This window comes from Geotrypetes seraphini, chromosome 3 (assembly GCF_902459505.1).
Source record: "Geotrypetes seraphini chromosome 3, aGeoSer1.1, whole genome shotgun sequence".
Classification (NCBI taxonomy): domain Eukaryota; kingdom Metazoa; phylum Chordata; class Amphibia; order Gymnophiona; family Dermophiidae; genus Geotrypetes; species Geotrypetes seraphini.
In genome coordinates this window covers 146,486,010-146,504,209 of record NC_047086.1, presented here as the reverse complement: position 1 = coordinate 146,504,209, position 18,200 = coordinate 146,486,010, and the positions used below count along the sequence as shown (strand labels likewise).

The 18,200-nt window shown below is 39.8% G+C and overlaps 1 protein-coding gene across 46 annotated transcripts in view; it reads right to left on the bottom strand.

The window, feature by feature from the left end:
• Positions 1-18,200, bottom strand: part of TRDN (triadin) — a 597,259-nt gene that overhangs the window by 500,901 nt on the left and 78,158 nt on the right. The window lies entirely within an intron of this gene.

Below are 18,200 nucleotides of genomic sequence, written 5' to 3'. Positions count from 1 at the left end.
TATGTAACTAAAAGCTGTAACCTAAATGAGTTCGCTCTGTACATCATAATGTCTCCTCTATAGTGAAAAAATAGTGATAAATAAAATGAAAAAATAATAATATGAAAAACTTTATAATACACTCTCCTTCTCTGGCGATTGCTATCTTCAATTTTCTTTCACTGCTCAAATCAATATAAAAAAACAATATAATTGGAAATCAAACTTATCTGAATCCAAAGGAAATTAGTCACTGCCCTTTCTAGATTTATTGTCAAATTTTTAAGGAATTTCTGTTGAATTGGTTTTGGCAATTTTAGGTTTAATTTTTGTCCTTATGTTGTAAAAGTACACATTTTTGTAAGCCACCCAGAATGGTAGATGGCGTGGAATAGAAATTGTTTAATTAAATAAATAAATAAATAAATAAATATTATCTCTAGACAGTGGGTAGGTCAGGGGGCGGTACAGATGACAGAGTTGGGGAGGATCCAGTAGTTATGCAGGTGCTGGCAATATTTAGGCGTGGATTCTTGAACTGGCACCAATATCAATGGCCTCCTTAAAAGTGGCCGCCAATCTCATGTCAATCACACATCGGAGCTAGTTTCAGAATTACTTGAAAATCATTGCCCTTTCAAGCTCTTTTTAAGGTTTGGAAACAGAAAATAGTTGAATGCGCTAAAACCCAACTGCATCAAAACATCCATCGTTTTGTTAGCCTTGGGAGCAGGTGCATTGTCTTGCAAAAAAGAGAACTCCTTTCCACAGCTTCCCTCTCCTTTTTTCTTTCAATGCCTCCTTTAATTGGCACAGAAAATTACAGTAGTATTCTGCATTAACTGTTTGGCCCCTTGGAAGATTGTCAGTCAGTATAACACCTTCCTAATCCCAAAACACTGTGGCCATGACCTTTCCTGCTGATTTTGGGGTCTTGAGTTTCCTTGACCTTTGATAACCTGAATGCTGCCATTGCATAGACTGTTTTGTCTCAGGATCATAGTGATGTAACCATGTTTCATTAACAGTAACTAGTCTTTCCCAAAAAGTTGGCACCAGCTCACTGAAAATGCTGCAAAATCAACTTGGAAGAATAAACTCAATGTCATTTCTTGTCAGCATTCAAACATTTGGGCACCCACTTGGCTGGCATCTGCATACGCAGCTGCTCATGGATTATACACTCAACACATTCCCTGGATATCTGTAGTGTCTCAGCAATTGTTTTAGCTGATATTCACCGACTTGTCAAAATCAGGTCATGGACATGGTCAACAATTTCAGGAGCTGACACTATTTGACTCCTCCCAGACCTTGCTGCATCTTCGGTCTCAAAATCTCCACTTGAAAGTTTGCACATCACTTCTTCACTGTGCATTTGTCACTCAATGTTTGCTTCATACATTCATGGATTTCCTTTGGAGCTTTCTTCTGCAGGAATAGGAACTTCATGACGGTTGGAGTTCCACAGTTCAAAATTCCACACTTTTCATTGACATGGTTAAATCAATGATCTGAATCAATATCAAAACGTAGCATTATGATTCTGCAAATTGGCATTTACCCCCTCATACAGTGTGATTTGAATCTGCCTCATGGTTTACAATCCACTGCACTAACTACTAGGCTACTCCTCAGGATGGCTATAATACCTACAGCTGACATAGGGCCACTGTGTGGCGCCATTTTTGAAGACAGGATTCAATGCAGGCCCGCATGAGTGAGGCTTTGATAGTTGACCACGCTGTTCCGGGAGTAGCAAAGATGTGTTCCATTTTGCATTCAGTATGAGCTGTGGAGAAGCTCAGGGCGAAACAGGCCCCGTTGAGATCAGAGATCAGAAGTTTATCGATCAAAGCTAAGTTCTTGTCTTTATTGATTGCTGATAAAAAAAAAAAAATTGGACTTGTTGCACATTTCATTTAAAATTGGAGGGGGTGATGGACCGATGATTGAATAGATCAGCACATGCTGCTCTGTTGTGAATTGGGAAGGGGAGTCTGAGGTCCTTCCCCCTTCCTAAAGCACTTGAGATTTTTTACAATCAGCATATTTTGAAAATATTTACAATTTTTGAATGTCTATATACCCGCTCCACTTTTTGGTGTTTATCCACTGTGTGGAAAATGCCAGCTTTAACAGCGATTCTAAAGTACCGATTGATAATCGACACTAACAGCATGCAAATTATATGCACACTGTTAGCGTTGATATTAAACATTGATTTAATATATCACTGTCTTCTCCTAGGGACCTGGCCTTGAAAAAGCTCTTTCCAGGGAAACATGTTACCTAAAGATAAGTTAAACAGTTTACATAAAATAAATATTTATTAAGTTAAGAAATAGAGCAATATAATATAAAATACTTATGATACAATATAGGATCCGGTGAAGGCTTATGCACATTAAGCTTAGCGTTATGAAATCTATTTGAACGTGGAGTGGTGCATCCAAGGATCGAGTTGACAATCCTGTTCAGTCTGTTTCAAAAAGGGAACAGTCTCGTTGTTTTGAACACTGTTAGCGTTGAGCATTGGCAGTAAAAAGGAGAAGACTGTGCCTTGTGCATGCGTACAAGAGCTGAGATGTAGGCACAGCTCTTCTGTGCATGCCCAGTAGAATGTATGGCTGTGGTCACCTGGAGTGGCTTCTTCAGGGGAAAACGTGGACAGTGCCTGTAACAAATAGTAAAAGCTTTAAAGATCATTATACAGACATTTGTGAGAGTTAGATTTTTTTTTGATTCTCGGACCTCTTTCAGCTGTGTTTGCGTCATGACGTTTTTTACGTTTTTTACGTCTTTGACGCCGTACCGGCACGCACCCAGCTGGGGATTTAAAGGGCTTAATTCAGCAAGTTACCGACGCCATTTTTTGAGAATTGTACGCTGAGAGCAATTTCATTTCCGTAAGTTTGCTGAACTGTACTAACACATAGACTTAAAATCTAACTCTCACAAATGTCTGTATAATGATCTTTAAAGCTTTTACTATTTGTTACAGGCACTGTCCACGTTTTCCCCTGAAGAAGCCACTCCAGGTGAAACGGTGGCCCCCGTTGGGACTAAAGCAGTGCACAGACTGACCTAAGATAAGTGCTTTAATTTAAAAAGTATAGGCACTATTTTTTACAATTCTCATGATATTTGTGGCTATTGGAAAGATGTTATTACATTTATATTTAAAAGTAATTTAAATTCAATATAAAGAGTTAATTTCTCTTTTATTATAAAAAAAGTAAATTCAAGTGAAAATTGTTTCTACAATTGCCATTTTTGCCAATGATTGAGACTTTGACCACCACATCTATTTAGCACCAGTTGCTGAAATACGTGGTCTCTGAGGCATGGCATAAGTAATTCTGCAGGACTGCAGTAACAAATGTGTATAAGGAAGTGATTTTGCATATATAGGTGATACTACACACTTCTTTAGATATTGAATTTTGGCTATTACCATATTAATCTAACATGACATCAAGCAACTGGAATACGACCTTTGGATTTAATCTTGAACAAACTGAATCCATACTCAACGTAACTTCTCAATTTGATATCAATGCTACCGTACTGACAATTTCACTACAGATTGGGGTTCATATTTCAATCAGAATAAAAAAATTATTAAAACTGAGCTTAACAGCGGAATATTAGTAGAATACTGTAAATTTGAAAGAATACCAAGAGGACTGCGAATAAATAAGGAACCTCAAAACTTTAAAGAAGACACTGATTTTCTAAACAAATGGAACATGATTTTAAACAAATGTTCCTTTGATTTAATGCTATTGATCATTGAAAGAAGTAGACAGCAGGTTGAAAGTCGTAAGGGTGATCTTGAAAAAACCATCTCTAGTTTGAAATCCACTCACACTTTAGAAGCTTATCAGAATCAGCTTATTAAAACAAATGAAAATCTTGATAAGTTCAAAGAAAGTATTAAAAAATTTAAACTAAAAAAGTTTTATAGAGATGAGAAGGACTATTTAAACAATAGAGTATATCATTGGATGAATACTCCGGATCCAAATAACACAACAGCTTCCACAAATATTGTGGATGCAAGTGGATCTACAAGCAGTCTAAGTTCATCTGGGAGCTCTAATTTATCTAAACCTTTTTTAGGTTCAAGAGGGGGGTTTCAAACCAGAAAAAACAGGCGAGGCAGGACTCAAAACAGAAGCAGGCCGTGGACAAGATCCCAACAACAACAACAACAAATACGATACCAACAGTAACTGTCAATTTATCACACCAGAATTTGGAAGTTGCAGATATTGAATTATTAAATCATGGTTTATCATTTGTACCCACCGTACCTATTAATGAATTCCAATTCAATATCGATTTCGAGAAGTTTTGTAGACTTCTTGAGGTTAAATTATTTTTTGCATCAAAATCTGACTGTGGTGATAAAACGATCGTAGCACCTAAATCTACTTGGAAACCAGCCGGACCGATTGATCCAAAATTGAGTGTCTTCAAAGACCTTGTCTATCAGGATTCTCATAAATTATTTCAGAATCCCAATTTTTGTAAATTTAAATCTAATTTAACAGCTGACCAACATAAATCACTGGCAAATCTTCAATTTAATAAAAACATTATCATTAAACCAGCTGATAAAGGCGGTGCCATTGTAATTCAAGATAAAAAACTGTATACAACTAAAGCCTTGGATCATTTACATGATACCAATGCCTATATGGAAATCAAATTAGACCCCACTAAGAGGATTCAAAACCGCATAAGAAAAGCTTTAAAAGTTGGATACATTACAAATCGAGATTACCGTTTTCTCAATACTAAACATCCTGTTACATCGACTATATATTTCTTACCTAAGCTACACAAGGACGCAAATGATCCTCCGTTTAGACCTATAACTTCAACACGAGGGTCGGTTTTAGAACCTCTTTCGAGATATGTAGACCAATTCATCAAAGTTGAAGTACCAAAATGCAACTCGTATATCAAAGATTCTAAGGATTTTCTTAAAAAATTAGACTCTGTTGATTTCAATGAAGGTCCGTTTTTAATGGCAACTTTGGATGTTTCTTCCTTGTATACATCCATTCCACAACAAGATGCCATAGATGTCATCAAAAATGTACTTGAATTTCAACCTAAACCACAAATTGTTCCAACTGAATTCCTAATTTCTTTAGCTACCCTAGCCATGCGGGAGAATTTTTTTGATTTTGAAGGGAAACTCTTTAAACAAATACAAGGAGTGGCCATGGGGGCGACTTTTGCCCCCTCAGTGGCCAATTTGTTCATGATAGCATTTGAGAACAATTGGATTACACAATCTCCCTTTGAACATTTGATTTACATATGGTGGAGGTACATCGATGATGTTTTTCTTTTATGGAAAGGATCAGACATTCAATTGAAAGCATTTGTGTTATGGTTGAACACATGCAATACTAATATTCAATTTACCTTTTCATTTTCTGACAAACGAATACATTATCTTGATATTGAAATTACCATGGAACAACAAACGTTTAGTACACGCACCTATGAAAAACCCTTAGCAAAAAATACCTTTTTGGAATATTCGAGTTGTCATCCCAAGCACTTGAAGAATAGTCTCCCCTTCTCACAAATGCTCAGGTTGCGACGCAACTGCACATTACAGTCTGAATTCAAAGTGCAGGCTAAATCTCTGAGCAACAAACTTAAAGCGAGAGGATATCCTCCGCAGATTATAAAAAATGCATACAGAAGGGCGAAGTATAATAACAGAGACTTACTCCTAGAGGATCATCAAAAAGAAAGTGAGGTTGATACATTCATGACATGTGTCCTAAAACACTCATCAAACAGTTCACAATTAACAAAAATTATTAAGAAACATTGGGGAATTGTACAATCGCTTCCCAGTTTTAATGAAAGCAGATTACGCATTGCTTACTCCAGGGGAAAGAATTTAAAAGAATTTTTCACCAATTCTGGTGCACAAAAAAAGAACTTGATGACAACACCTTTGGGCCACCATAAATGTGGCCACTGCATATACTGTGACTTTTCTATTCCATCTAAAGAATTTTTAAATCCTCTCACACAGATCAGCTACAAAATCAAACATTTCAGTACATGCCAAACAGACCATGTCATTTATGTCATTATATGTCCCTGTCCGATGATTTATGTGGGCATGACGACAAGACCATTCAAAACCCGTCTAGCTGAACATAAATCGAATATCAAAAGAATGCAATACAAGGAACCACTTGTACAGCATTGCAAAGATTTTTCCCACTCTTTCAACAATCTTAAGGGACTGATCACACTGCACAACAATTTTTTGGTTAAGTCTTGATTCCTGAAAAGTTTTTGGTGATTATGACAGGTACCAACTTGGTATGCTCAAATATGGTTTTGGTTTTACTGCATCACGTAAGAACTATGAGAAATAGACATTTTTATGTTTACTGACAATAAAATATATAGTCAAGTTTACGTTTCGCACAAGCGACTAAATGAAACAGAATTAAAAGTGTTTTGCTCCCGAGTTTCTTTTATATTCAGTGTCTGGTGCATCACGTTGTAGCATCCAACAATAGTCGGCAAGCATTGACGGATTCCAATTGCCCTGGTATCGTTTCTCCATCGTAGCTATGTCTTGATGAAACCTTTCACCGTGCTCGTCACTCACAGCACCGAGATTTGCGGGGAAGAAGTCCAAGTGTGAATGGAGGAAATGAATCTTGAGTGACATATTGCACTTCATTCTCTTGTATGCTTTGAGAAGTTTGTCTACCAGCTGAATGTAGTTTGGGGCTCTGTAATTGCCCAGAAAATTGTCAACAACGTCTTTCAAGGCTTTCCAGCCAATTTTTTCCGGCCCAACTAACAGATCTTCAAATCGCTTGTCACTCATAACATGTCTGATCTGGGGGCCAACAAAAATACCCTCTTTGATCTTGGCATCAGTTATTCTTGGGAACATCTGTCTTAAATAACGAAAACCTTCCCCTTCCTTGTTCATTGCTTTCACAAAATTCTTCATGAGTCCCAGTTTAATGTGAAGAGGAGGCAAAAATATCTTTGTCGGGTCAACAAGCGATTCATGTGCTACATTTTTCTGTCCTGGAACTAACTTTTTACGGAGTGGCCAGTTCTTTCTAGAATAGTGCGACTCTCTGTCTCGGCTGTCCCATTCGCAGATGAAACAGCAGTACTTTGTATAGCCAAGCTGCAGTCCTAGTAACAGAGCAACGACTTTGAGGTCTCCACAGATATTCCAGTTATACCTGGTATACTGGACATACTTTAGTAACATTTCCATATTCTCATATGTTTCTTTCATATGTGCTGCATAGCCAACAGGTACTGAAGGATAAACGTTGCCATTGTGCAACAGAACAGCTTTCAGGCTTAACATTGACGAATCAATGAAAAGACGCCACTCTTCCGGGTTGTGATCACAACCAAAGACCGAGAACAATCCTTCAATGTCACAACAGAAACAGAGACTGTCGACTTGTGCAAAAAATTTGGTTATATCATGATGCCGGTCTCGAAACACAGAAATTTTCGTACCTGGTGATAGCAAACACCATTCCTGCAGTCTCGAACCTAGCAGCTCAGCTTTTGCTTTTGACAGACCCAAATCTCTGACCAAATCGTTCAATTCGGACTGTGTTATCAGATGTGGATCGCCTGATGAGGATGGTTCAAAATCCGGGTCAATGTCACTGTTAGAACCCTGCACTGCAGTTTCTTCATCTGGTTCGTCTAAGGTCCAATCCTCTGGTGGTTTCGGAACTGGAAGACTGTCATCATGTGGCATGGGTCTCATTGCTGAAGGCAGATTAGGATATTCAATTGACTTCTTGTTTTTGGCAGAGAAACCAGACACATTAGTCAAACAGAAATAACAGTCCGTCACATGGTCTTTCTGTTCTCGCCATATCATCGGAACAGCAAATGGCATCGTCTTTCGAGTACCTCTGAGCCAGGCTCTCAGACTAACAGCACATGTCGCACAGCAAATGTGAGGCGCCCATTGCTTGTCTTGATCACCTATTTTGCAGCCAAAATACAGATGATAGGCTTTCTTTACAAGGGCAGTCATCGAACGTCTCTGAGGCGTAAGTGTATATTCCCCACAGATATAGCAGAATGTGTCGCGGCTGTTACGACACCGACGAGACATATTGCCCGACACCAAAACGTCTATAGCATCAAGCTTACTTACTGTTATATTGCTACAGCTACTATACTACTATACTTTACTATACTGATACTATATACACACACGGACTATCTATATTAACCAAATGAGCAGGATCGGTGTATGGAAGCCACCATTATAGCATGGTGAGACAGCGCAAGCTCGTTCAGACCTGCCCAGACATGCCCAGGATGTCATCTTCCATAAAACAGCTTCCAACCTGGCTAGATTTTATGCATGGACATACCCAGGCGGCACAAACCGTTGTTGATAAGACACTTATGGGAGAAAAAATTGTTTGCATCCAAATATAAGAAAAAATCACGACAAAATTGAAGATTTCTCTGAAATGGTACGTGATGGGTAATTTTTGATGTAATATTCATGATCAGCACCCAAAATTCTATAAGAAACACCCAGCAGTGTTCAGGAAGCAAAAACTTTGTTGTGCAGTGTCATAGATGTCATCAAAAAGAATGACAGAGGAGGAGACAGAGTGACAGCCTTAAAACGACGTGAAACATACTGGATATTCACGCTACAATCCTTACATCCTAAAGGCCTAAATGACAAGATTGACTGGTCACCTTACTACTGACAACATCGAAGCATTTTATTGGTTTTTAGACTTGTGGTTCACTTCGGCCACTTTTGGCTGAAGATAAAAAATTTTTTTTGGATTCTCGGACCTCTTTCAGCTGTGTTTGCGTCATGACGTTTTTTACGTTTTTTACGTCTTTGACGCCGTACCGGCACGCACCCAGCTGGGGATTTAAAGGGCTTAATTCAGCAAGTTACCGACGCCATTTTTTGAGAATTGTACGCTGAGAGCAATTTCATTTCCGTAAGTTTGCTGAACTGTACTAACACATAGACTTAAAATCTAACTCTCACAAATGTCTGTATAATGATCTTTAAAGCTTTTACTATTTGTTACAGGCACTGTCCACGTTTTCCCCTGAAGAAGCCACTCCAGGTGAAACGGTGGCCCCCGTTGGGACTAAAGCAGTGCACAGACTGACCTAAGATAAGTGCTTTAATTTAAAAAGTATAGGCACTATTTTTTACAATTCTCATGATATTTGTGGCTATTGGAAAGATGTTATTACATTTATATTTAAAAGTAATTTAAATTCAATATAAAGAGTTAATTTCTCTTTTATTATAAAAAAAGTAAATTCAAGTGAAAATTGTTTCTACAATTGCCATTTTTGCCAATGATTGAGACTTTGACCACCACATCTATTTAGCACCAGTTGCTGAAATACGTGGTCTCTGAGGCATGGCATAAGTAATTCTGCAGGACTGCAGTAACAAATGTGTATAAGGAAGTGATTTTGCATATATAGGTGATACTACACACTTCTTTAGATATTGAATTTTGGCTATCTTCAAAAAGTTGCCACACTTAATTTTTTTTACTCCTTCCTTTACAAAGCCGCGCTAGCGTTTTTAGCGCCGGCTGCTGCAGTGACAGCTCCGATGCTCGCAGAATTCCTATCAGGGTCCGAGCTTTTACTGCTGTGGCCAGCGCTAAAAACACTAGCACAGCTTCGTAAAGAAGGGGGGGGGTCTCAAAAGCAAATCACCACTTTTCCACATAATCACCCACTTTTCCACATTTTCCCAGTGTCCTACTAAGTTCTTATTGCCATCAGAAAAGAATATATTTGGTTGAGCACAAAATATGAAAGTGCAGAAACTTTCTGAAGAACCATCTTTGTACCCAAGGCCAACACCCCTCTCCCCCCCCCCCCCCGAAAAGAAAAGAAAACCTTTCACAGCATTACAGCTGAAGCAAATTGCTATGACAGTCAATTGGAAGATGTATTTATTTATTTATTTATTTATTTTTCTTCATAACAACTTTGGAAACCTCTGTTAGGTACAGGACACACACATACAATACATGCATATGACCATATATAGGGTTACCCGATGTCCGGATTTCCCCAGACATGTCCTCTTTTGAGGACATGTCTGGGGTCTGGATGGCTTTTCAAAACCCGCCACTTTGTCTGGGTTTTGAAAAGCCTCCTCAAATTGCGTCAGGCAGGGAGGAAGTCTGTGCAAGCGTGGACTTCCTCCCTGCCTGACAAGAGCAAGCAGTGGGGGGGTGAGGCTAGGGCGGGACTGGGGGCAGGATTAAGGCATTACAGGGTAGAACTGGGCGGGCCTGGGGGCAGGTCTAAGGGGTCCAGGTTTTCTGATTAGACTATCTGGCAACCCTAGCCACATATCACACACACGTGCAGATTTTAAAAAATGCTAGCAGACCGCTCCACTGAGAAGTAGCACTCATGTTGCCACAGCTCCAGACCTGCCAAAAAAAGTCCCAACACTAAAAAGTAGGCGTTCCCCTCTATGCATTACACATGCAGTGCTCATTACCATACTAACGTGTTTGTTGTAATGCATTTGCATAGGATTATTGGTGACTGGTACTAGAAATGGTAAAAGCCTTTGTGCATTGGAGGCTGAAATAACTTGCACGGTAGACTAGCTGCAATCAGTCTAAATCAGTGGTCTCAAACTTGCGGCCCTCCAGGTACTATTTTGCGGCCCGCGGTCTGTACTAGTGCTGCCCGCTCTTTGCAGCATCCTCCGACTTCCCCCCTGGCCTCCAGCTCTTACCTTCAGATAATTACAGTAGCATGCGGAGAGGATTGCCAGTGCTGTAGCGATCTTCAGCATCATATTTCCTCTGCTGCGATCCTACCCTGACGTTAGAGGAGGAGAAGGACCGCGGCAGAGGGAACATGCGGAGGCCGATGGCAGCCTGAAAGGAATGTTACAGCACCGGCGATCCTCTCTGCAGGCATGGTAATTAGCTGAAACTAAGACCGGGAGGCCAGGGGAGAAGCTGGAGGATGCTGCAAAGAAGGGGGGACATGCAGGCCTTTGGGGGGGGGGGAGATTTATAAACTATAAAGAGATTTACCTCATGCAAAATTGTCATTTCTTTAATAAGACATTAACTTTTTTTTCCTGCGGCCCTCCAAGTACCTACAAATCCAAAATGTGGCCCTGCAAAGGATTTGAGTTTGAGACCACTGGTCTAAATCAAACCTTACTGGCACAGTAAGCTTTGAGCATTGGGCCACGGAGTCTGCTTTTCCTTTCCAGTTTCACTTTCAGGGAAGAGGAAGGGGGACAGCAACAACGAGGGCAGTGGACTTCACTAATTTTTATACGAGGGCTGTTTTGGGTCCAAAAGAGCTGAAGGAGAGCTGATAAATAATAATAATAATAAACTTTATTTTTGTATACTGCCATACCATGAGTTCTAGGCGGTTTACATCAAGAAAAGCTGGGCAATCAGTGAATCACATTATACATCACATAAAAGATCTCATAAATACAACGTTAAAATAATTAGGACATAAATCTTCTTTTTAGAAAAGCATTAAAAACCTAATGCTTTTCTAAAAAGAAGATAAGATTGAGCTCGAGGAATTAGGGTACTCCGCCAGGTGTTCATTTTACTAGCCTGGAATGCTAAAGATTGATCAAAAAATCTTGTGCAGCGGCAAGCTTTAGGTGATGAAAATGCAAACCAATAAGATTTGCGTGTATTCACGTTTTTTCTATGAAATTCAAAATGAGGGACAAGATAAGCTGGAGCTAGACCAAATAGTACTTTAAAGCAAGTACAGCCAAATTTAAATAAAACTCTTGCATCAAACGGCAACCAGTGAAGCTGTCTATAATAAGAACCAACATGGTCATATTTTTTCAGACCGAAGATCAAACGAACCACTGAGTTTTGTATTATTCTTAATCTATTAAGGACTTTCTTGTGGGATCCTAAATAACTATCTTCCTGCTTGGGGCCATGATGCCAATAGCGCTTCTCAGCATTCATTCTTACATCTGATCTTGGTCACACAATGAACCCTATGCAAATACAAGACCATACACTATCCCCTCCCCCCCCCCTTTTATCAAGCTGTACTAGAGATCTTTAGCGTGGGCTGGTATGGTAAGCGCTCTGATGCTCATAGGAACATCTAGGGCAACTTGGTAAAAGGAGCTGTAAATGCCCTAATATACACCACCAGAGAAATGCTTTTCTTCCTGAAGAATATATACAGCAGATGTAAATTCTCAAAACTGACATATTTCAATCACTGAATTGAACATAAAATCATTTTTCCTACCTTTGTTGTCTGGTGATTTTATTTTTCTAGTCATTTTTTCTCAGTCTTTGACTGTACTTCCTTCTGTCTGTGCGTTTAACTGTTTCTAAGACCTTCTTATCCATTTGCTGTTTTTCTCTCCTTCACTTTCTTCCCTACATCCATCTTTCGCATTAACTTTTAACATTTAACGTTCTTCCATTCTTCTGCTTCCTTCTCAATCTGTCTACTTTTCCATGTCTTCCCCTCCTCTCCATCCATGTGAACCATCTCTTCCCTCCTCCCTTCCCCCTCCTCTCCATCCATCCATTTGCCATCCTATCTCCTCCCTTTCTCTGTCTTCCCCTTTATCCCCATCTTTCTTGCCACAGAGATCTGATATCTTCCCCCCCCATCAAGATCCGCCACTTCCCCATTTTTCTTGCCACAGAGATCTGATATCTTCCCCCCCTCCCCCCCATCAAGATCCAGCACTTTTTGTTTCCAGTGCTGCAATCCTGCACTCTTTGGGCCATGGGCAGTATTAATTAAGTAAACACACTGTCTTTGGTGGCCCCAAAATCTTTCCCTCTGCTACAACTTCCCAGTGGTAGGAAATTGTAGCAGAGGAAAATCTTCTGGGGCCACCGAAGGTAGCATGTTTACTTCATTCATACTGCCCATGGCCCCAAGAATGCAGGACTTTAGCGCTGGAAACAAAAAGTTCCGGATCCTGACAGAGGACAGATGACATTCTGCATAAGCTCCAAGAGCCGCCGCTGGCTTGTGGGCCTTGCAATGAAGACCATTGAACTAAGGAGGAGGTCATGCCTTAAACCCTCCAGTGTTCAGCTGCTTAATCAGAACACCTTTTTGCATCTTGGATGTGACTGAAACAGACCTAGATATAAATATCCTTATTTAGACATTGAGATTTCATCCCATTCGAAAAACACCATTGGTCATCCCTAGTCCCACCTAAAGCACATCCCCTTGCTATTTGGACAAATTGCAATATGAAAATCAGGATCTGGACGTTTAATGAACCCAATTAAAAAAATAAAAACAAAACAGTCTCCTTAGAAAGTCAAAGCAGCTTTGTTCCTAGGCTTTATATGTGCTCTTCTGCTATCATTTATTTTAGATAACAAAAGGTTATTCTGTTTTCATATAGTTTCTGTAGTATCTAAGGCTTCTGTGATTGTGTTCCTCTTCACAGCAATTGTCTGAAGACAAAACTGGGTGTCATATGATTGGTTCCAGACAGCCTCCCACACTATCTGTTCTTCTGTTTATGGAACATGATAACAGGATTTGAAGTTCTGTTTTCATGGCTGTTTTGCTATACAAGGACGCCAACTATTTAAAAAAATCTGTCTATTTCAAATGATCCTGTGGGATTTGGATTTTTTTTTTTTAAAGCAAGTCTGCAAGGTTTATTTTATTTTCAGTACTTGTCTAAAATGGTTTTACATGTGAGAAAATCTTAAAAAGAGGCTTGCATTGTGCCTTTGGATACTTCCATCAAAGACAGGTTTCATAGAAAATCTGTGGGAGTTTGCATTCTGCTCATATTTTCACTGCTTTTTATTCTAGCTTTCATTATATTTAGTTCTTTTTTTCCCATTATTGTTTCTTCTTAGCACATGTTGGGAGTAGCTTTAAAAAGCTTTTACAAGATGTAAAGTCTGTTTTGCACACAGAAAAAGGCATTTATAAAACAGCACAAATGCATATCCACACAAAAAGAAGGCACAGAGATAAATTGTACTTTATTTAATTCTATCTGTGCATCAGCATTGTCAAAGGCCTAAGTTGGGTGGAATGGAGGTGGAGTTGCAATGCACTTGTATAGTTTATAAAATATGGATGTACAGTACATAGAAATATGATGGCAGATACAAGTCCAAATGGCCCATCCAGTCTGCCCATCCACAGCATCCACTATCGCCTTCACAGGGGTCAAGTATACAGGGGAGTCCCTCTGGGTGAACCTTGCCAGGGGAAGTGGCAAATGCCTGTATACAGACCTCCTAAACAACAGGACGACATAGACAAAGAATTAATTGAAGACATCAAGACCATCACTCTGCGTGGAAACACTGTACTGTTGGGGGACTTCAACATGCCGGATATAAACTGGAATAAACTTTCAGCTACGATCAGCAGCAGCAGAAGGCTACTAACCTCTTTACGAGGAGCACGACTCAAACAAATGGTAATGGAGCCCACCAGGGATCAGGCAATTCTGGACCTGATACTCACCAATGGAGATAGCATCACAGAGGTTTCGGTAGGTGATGCGTTGGCCTCCAGCGACCACAATATGGTGTGGTTTCACCTCAGGAAGGAATCCACAAGGTCGAACATGTCAACGAAGGTCCTCAACTTTAAGGGCACTAACTTCGAGAGCATGGGAGATTTTGTCTATGAGGCGATGCAAAACCAAAACACAACAGATAATGTGGAGGTAATGTGGTCAGCTCTGAAATCTACCCTACAGGAAGCAACCAACCTCTTTATAAAAACCGTGAGTAAACGGCGGAGAAATAAGTTTAAGTTTCAAGTTTCAAGTTTAATATTTTTCTTGATTTATCGCTTAATCAAATTCTAAGCGATGAACATATTAAAATAACAAACCCCAATGGTTCTCTGCGGAGATCTCAGAACTCGTAAAACAGAAGAAAAGAGCATTTGTATCCTACAAACAATCACAACAACCAGAAGCCAAAGAAACTTATCTAGAGAAATCTAGAACTGTTAAAACAGAGGTCAGAAATGCCAAACTCCGGTTGGAAGAAAATTTAGCTAGGAATATTAAAAAAGGGGATAAATCATTTTTCAGGTATGCTAGTCATAGAAAGAGGAATACTGATGGGATAGTACGCCTGAGGAAACCCGACGGCAACTTTGCAGAATTGGACTCCGATAAAGCCGAACTACTGAACAAATACTTCTGCTCAGTATTTACCGGGATCCGGTCCACAGCTGCAAACAAGGGAGAGCTCAGAAGACCCATTCAGGAATTTTGAATTTTCCACCTGCAGCATCTACCAAGAATTGTCAAGGCTCAAAGTGAATAAAGCCATGGGACCGGATAAGTTGCACCCCAGAATGCATAGGGAATCGAGAGATGTACTAGCAAAAACGTTAGCCAAGCTCTTCAATCTTTCCCTGAGCACAGGAAAAGTCCCATTAGACTGGAAAACAGCTAATGTCATTCCGCTTCACAAAAAAGGGATGCAGGTCAGAGATTGCAAATTACAGGCCGGTAAGTCTTATATCAATAGTGTGTAAACTTATGGAAACATTGATTAAACACAAATTGGATACGGTTCTGGATGATGAGAGGCTGAAGGACCCCCATCAGCATGGATTTACAAAGGGAAGGTCTTGGCAATCCAATCTAATCAGCTTCTTTGACTGGGTAACGAAAAAACTAGATAAGGGAGAGTCCCTGGATGTAGTGTATCTGGACTTCAGTAAGGCTTTTGATAGTGTCCCACACCGTAGATTATTGAACAAGATGAGCTCGCTGGGACTAGGAGAAACATTAACTGCATGGGTTAAAGACTGGCTCAGTGGCAGACTTCAAAGGGTAGTGGTAAACGGTACGCCCTCCGAAACGTCAGAGGTGTTTATTGGAGTACCGCAGGGATCGGTCCTGGGTCCAATCCTATTTAATATTTTCGTACGAGATCTGCCTCAGGGACTTCAGGGTAAAATTGCATCATTTGCCGATGATGCTAAATTATGCAATGTTGTGGGCGGAGGTACCGTGCATGACACTATGACACAGGACCTACTTTTACTGGAGCAATGTTCTACTATTTGGCAACTGAGTTTTAATGCCAAGAAGTGTAAAGTTATGCACCTTGGTAGCGGAAACCCATGCAGAACATACACTCTGAATAGTGAGACCTTAACTAGAACTGTTACAGAACAGGACCTGGGAGTAATCATTAGTGAAGATATGAAGACGGCCAATCAAGTGGAGAAAGCTTCATCCAAGGCTAGACAAATGCAGGGTTACATCCGGAGAAGTTTCGTCAGCCGAAAGCCCGAAGTGGTAATGCCGCTGTACAGGTCCATGGTGAGACCACATCTGGAATATTGTGTTAAATTTTGAAGGCCACATTATCAGAAGGATGTGCTGAGAATGGAATCGGTTCAGCGAATGGCCACTAGGATGGTCTCAGGACTCAAGGATCTCCCATATGAAGAACGCCTAGGTAAGTTGCAGCTATACACTCTCGAGGAACGCAGAGAGAGGGGAGACATGATAGAGACATTCAAATATGTTACTGGCCGTATTGAGGTGGAAGAAGACATCTTTTTCCTAACAGGACATACGGCGACAAGAGGGCATCCGCTAAAAATCAGGGGTGGGAGATTTCATGGTGACACTAGGAAGTATTTCTTCACCGAAAGTGCGGTTGATCAATGGAATGATCTTCCACTTCAGGTAGTAGAGTCCAACAGAGTGCTCGATTTTAAGAATAAATGGGATAAACATGTGGGTTCACTTCGAGGAAGTGCTTAGGGAGGTGGGTTATTTGAGTGGGCAGACTTGTTGGGCCGACAGCCCTTTTCTGCCGTCATACTCTATGTTTCTATGTTTCTCTCCCTAAGAGATCCCACATGACTGTCCCATGCTTTCTTGAATTCAGACACAGTTTATGTCTCCACCACCTCTACTGGGAGCCCATTCCATGCATCTACTACCCTTTCTGTAAAAATGAATTAACTAAACTAAACTAAAACTTAAGTTTAGAGACCGTGTCTTCTTTATACAGATAGAGTTCGACTCGGTTTACAGTAAGATTAATAATAATAAAGAAAAAAGAGGAAGGAAGGGATTTATATTCTATGCCCTTTCATTCCAGAGCTTCCTTTCAAATGAAAGAGACTCACCTCATGCGCATTTATACTATGTAGGTATTTAAACGTCTTTATCATATCTCCCCTCTGCTGACTTTTCTTCAAAGTGTATATATTGAGATATTTAAGTCTGCCCCATACGCCTTATGATGAAGACCACTAACTATTTTAGGAGCTTTCCTCTGGCCCGACTTCATCCTGTTTATATTGGATTGGATTTATTGCATTTGATATACTGCTTGAACATAGGTATTAAGCGGTTTACAATACTAAATAAAGGCACTGAATGGGCTCATAATCTAATTAAGCATACAAGAGAAGGCATCGCTAACATTATTATATAAGAGAGAGGAAAAGAAAGTACCCCATGGAAAGTAAAGAATATTGAAGGCAAAGAACCCCCCTCAAGATTCAAGAAAATTAGCATTATAGTTACATTATAAGGAAAGATAGAATAGTTAAACTAACAATCTAAATGTATAAATATCAATAACAGAATCATGAGAAAGATTAAAAATTAAACCAAAGTAAACTAGACAGTTTATAGTTCTGAGTTTCATTCCAGCCCAATAGACAGAACAAACGCCTCAATTTATCATCCATGAAAGACTAGCACCAGATACAATATTTAGCTAGAGACGTTCATTAATGGACTTTGGATAGGTCCATAGTGAAGATGAAAGAGAACAGATTTCAATAGTTTCCGGAAGGAGGAGCAAGTTAATAATTTCCGGAAGGAGGAGTAAGTTATTCCCTCAAAGAAGTCATGAAGTATGGAATTCCAAAGGCAGGGATCTGCATATGAGAAGGCTCGTTTCCTGATTGCTTGAAGTTTTATTACTCTAGGACCTGGGATTTCAAATTGGTCATGGAAAGATGATCTTAGAGTTCTACTGGATTAATATTTCTTTAGGTTTTTATGTAGATAATCAGGAAGTAGAAGATGCTAGGCTATGAAGACTAGGCAAAGTAGCATGAATTCAATCTACTTAAATATAGGCAGCTAGTGCAGCTTAAACAGAATAGGAGTAATAAGG